Genomic DNA, 3,870 nt, shown 5'->3' with positions numbered 1-3,870 from the left:
ATGCGTGGTGTTACTGCTTCAGTGCTTAAGCTGCTCTTCTCTGCCCAGAGGATAATCGTGGTTGGAAGAGATCTTTGTATCCCAGTGCCCGACTCGGTGCAGGGCCAGTTGGATGAGGTTGTTGTGAAGCTTTTCCATTTGCTTGTAAGTAGACAAGACCTAATTTCGGGAGCGTGCAGCCAAGCGTCAGTTTCTTTGTTCACAGACATGGTGAGTTCTGTAGCTGAGCTGCAAAAGCTCATCCTCTGAAACAGGAGCCAGCGAAGATTTGGCAGTGAAAATCTGGGGCCAAAAAAGTGTTTGAGTAAGAGCTGGGGCAGTAAATCCAAGTTGAGCTATAAGCTCTGTGCAGTTCCTGCACCCAAATAAAGAGGCAAGAGAAAGAAACCAGGGAGTGGAGTGCCCCCAGCTTCCTTCTGTGTTGCCAAATACTTGGAAGAGGTTTCAGAAAGATCCTTCCTTCCCTGGTTAAATATTTAGCAGCAGCTCCATGGTGCTAGTAAGGGCAGTGACCTCTCTCGATACTGCTAAGCTTCTGCAAGCAGGCAGAAAGTTAACTGGAAAAGACGAATCTGTGGGCAGTAACAGCTATTTTAAAAAGCTGTGAGAAATAATCCCTCTCGGCTACAAAATTATCTTCAGTAAATTGTTGGGATACCAGCTGTCAAGTCGATGTTCTGGCTCCTCAGTGCACCCATCTGCCCCGATCCTGTGTCGGCTCTGCGAGCGCTCTGTAGTTTGTGCTGCTCGCTTGCTGCTGATCTCTCTTTAAACATGGGATGCTGCAGGTAAGGGCTGCTTTCTCCACTTCTTGAAGGGGTTTTTGCCAAAAAAGTTAGAAATTCTGCTGATTCACAACAGTGCCATTTGGGAATTAATTTTTCAGAGATGACTTGCTTGCTGTGGTTCAGTTCTGCATCCCCTGAAGCTGTGCGCACGTCACATGAGACTTCTTCTGAGCACAGGTCCTCTTTGGCTCCTCTCTGCCTGCACCCTGCATCTGAAACATTCTTTGGATCCCCTCTGTCCCCTTACAGCCTCTTCTAAGGTGGTTGTGAAACTCCATGTTACCCAGTTCCTTCCAAAGATGGTTCAAAACCGCTGTCAATCCTCAGTCTCAGTGGTTAGCCCAGAGGATGGGTATTGATGCAAAGGGGAAGGAGGGCAGGCATGTGGGACGAGTGCTTGTCTCTTTTTTTGAGGTATGTATGCCAGTTTTGATGCCATTTAATACTACTTTTTTTCTTTTCCTTTCAGGAGTGGCTTTAAAGTAGGTGAGCTTTGAAATTAGAAGTACTTGAACAGGGAAGCAGCCCTAGAAACGATCTACTTGAAGCTGGGAGGCAGCACTTTGTTAGAAAACCAAGCAGCCCTTAAGACTGGAAGAGAGGTATTTCGACAGCATACGTGGTTTAGCCTTGCTTCGCTCAGGGGAAACTTGCCATTGCCAGAGTAAGGCCAACCCTCTCTCCTACGGCTTCTGAAAGCCTAGCTTGGCATTCCCTGGGGTAAGCTGTCTGTTTTCAGAGCGCATCAGTGTGCGAAAGATCATCAGAGCAGGTCAGGCTTGTGTTGAAATGCCCCATGTCTGTCAGCAGTCGCCTTCCACGCAGAGGTAAGGCTTGGCTGTGGCATCGCTGCCCTGCATGGCCCTGCCCGGAACAGGGAGGACTGCGCTGTGCTGTAGAGTGTGCGATGGCAGCACGGAGACGTTGTGCCTCTGGGCATCCTTGGCACGGGAAGGCCAGAGGTCCCTGCAGGAACAAGATCTTTTTCTTGGCCTCTTGGAGCTTCTTCCCCTGCGTCGAGCTGCTTGACCTCATAACTCTTAATTTGTACAAACCCAACTTACGGGGTGAGGCGAGGCTTCTGGACGTCATCGGTTGTTGTCCCCTCTGCCTTTCCCACTCGCTTCGGTGCGGTCTGGCCAGAGCTGCAGCAGCTTGCTCTGCCGTGTGCCCCGCTCTGTCTCTGTCTTGGGCAGGCACCACAGAATGTGCTTGGCTGCGCCATCTGCATCGTTATGCCTGGGCGCATTTTTGGCCTCCTCAGTGGTTAACAGAAATAGATTTTAATTAAAAGCTCATTATCGAGTTGTCGTGTAGCATTAGTAAATAAAAATAACTTTTACAGCCCTGTCTTGTGAGTCTGTAAGTGGCAATTGGAAGTATTTGACACCACTTTATTTTTGAAAGAATGGAAGAATATTGCATATTTGATTTCCCGTTTGCTCCAAATGGGCTTTAAATCCCAATAAATGGTTGTCTGTGGCACTCCAGCTATCATTCAGTTCCAGAAGGAGAAATAAATGCTGTCTGCAGTCTCAAAGTTATCTCCATTTCAGTTGTAAACTGCTGCGAGTGGTTGGTTTGGGCATCTCCCAGTGGAATGAGGAGCTGACACGGCCCACCCGTTCACTGTTTCCCAATGAAGGGATGCTCTGCTCAGCCCCTGCCCTCTCCCTCCTGCCATCTCCTTCCTTGTCTCAGTGCAGAGGTGTCTCATCCTCTAAAGCTTTCTCCTACATGGAAATAACATCTCGCGGTGGAAGCTGGACACTTCTTCCTGGGGCTTGGTCCCCTTGCTCCGTGGTCTGTTAGACTGTCATGTCACGACAGGGGCTCTGTGCTCTCTTCTCATCTCTGGCACAGAGCTAGCACTTAATAAAATGATCTCTTAAGATGTAAAGCCGTTTTCTGCACTATTTAAGGATAAATTGGTGCAGTAAAATATTTTATAGATGTTAGTAATTTCTTCAAGGTCACGCTGTAACCCTGTCCTGTGCCTCCTGCAAAGCGGCTGCGTTGTGTGGGGCACGGAGGGACCGCTGTGGTTTGCTGCGGGAGGCAGCGTGCCCGGGCTGAGCTGGTGCGTGCTGCTTCATTCTTCTCTGGTCACTTGTGCGTGTCCTTGCCCCCCAGCCTGACCCCAGGGATGGCTGTAGCTCCAGTGGTTTCTGTTTGTGGGGGCAAGAAGGTGACATCTTTGTCCACGGTCCCCGGACAGAGCCAGGTTCTGTCCCCTGTTGTCCGAGAAGAGCTCACGTGAGGAACCTTAATATTAAGTGGTTAACAAATGTCCTTTTTTTCCCCTTTTCTGTGTAGCTGGTGTAAGTTTGTTGTTCAAAGAAAAGCATCGGCCTATGCCAGTGGGTTTGGGAATAGTTCTACCTCCATAGACCCCCTGCTCAACCCTCTAGGCATGGGATGGTTGCACTCACTTGTGCCCTGGCACCCATTTTTCCTGACACTCGGCCTCCTTCCTTGTCACCTCATGACAAGGGGATCTCGTAGCGCTTCTGCTTGTTTTGGTGGCTGCTTTATCAACTTGTTAGCTAAAGAGCAGTTGTGAAACTTGACAGCAAGGTTGTGCGCTGAAATAAATTGTCCGGTCGCCTGCTTGTTGGAAATGACTCTTGGTGCAGGTTAATAAATAATGCAAAGCCTGTTAATAGATGCCAAATGCGATGTCTCCGCTGGAGAAAAAGATGATGCCAATAACCCAGACTGGAAGTACTCTATTCTAGCCACTGGCTGCTGGGTTTTAAGTGTTTGGTGCTGTTTACTTAAAACGCTCTGCTGATAAATTGTTAGTATGCTGTACTTAGTAAAGAACATAAATCCCCGTTCTGCAGAATAACAGCCTTGCAGCGCTCAGCCTGTTTGTGGAGCAGCTCGTTCACGTACTCCTCCGACTCGCCAAATATATCGAACAACTTGCGTTGCGCTCGCGCTGATGGGAGAGTGCAGAGCTGCAAATGCAAGGGGTGATGCCTGCGGCTGAGCAAGGCTGCTGAGGCGACGCGGGCGCATCCGGCTCCGTCCCGCAGGGCGGGGTAAGGGTATCGCCACTGGGAGCTTTTGCTTTATG

This window comes from Mesitornis unicolor, unplaced genomic scaffold (assembly GCF_000695765.1).
Source record: "Mesitornis unicolor isolate BGI_N332 unplaced genomic scaffold, ASM69576v1 scaffold16185, whole genome shotgun sequence".
NCBI classification, from domain to species: Eukaryota; Metazoa; Chordata; class Aves; order Mesitornithiformes; family Mesitornithidae; genus Mesitornis; species Mesitornis unicolor.
Note: the sequence above shows the minus strand (reverse complement) of the source record.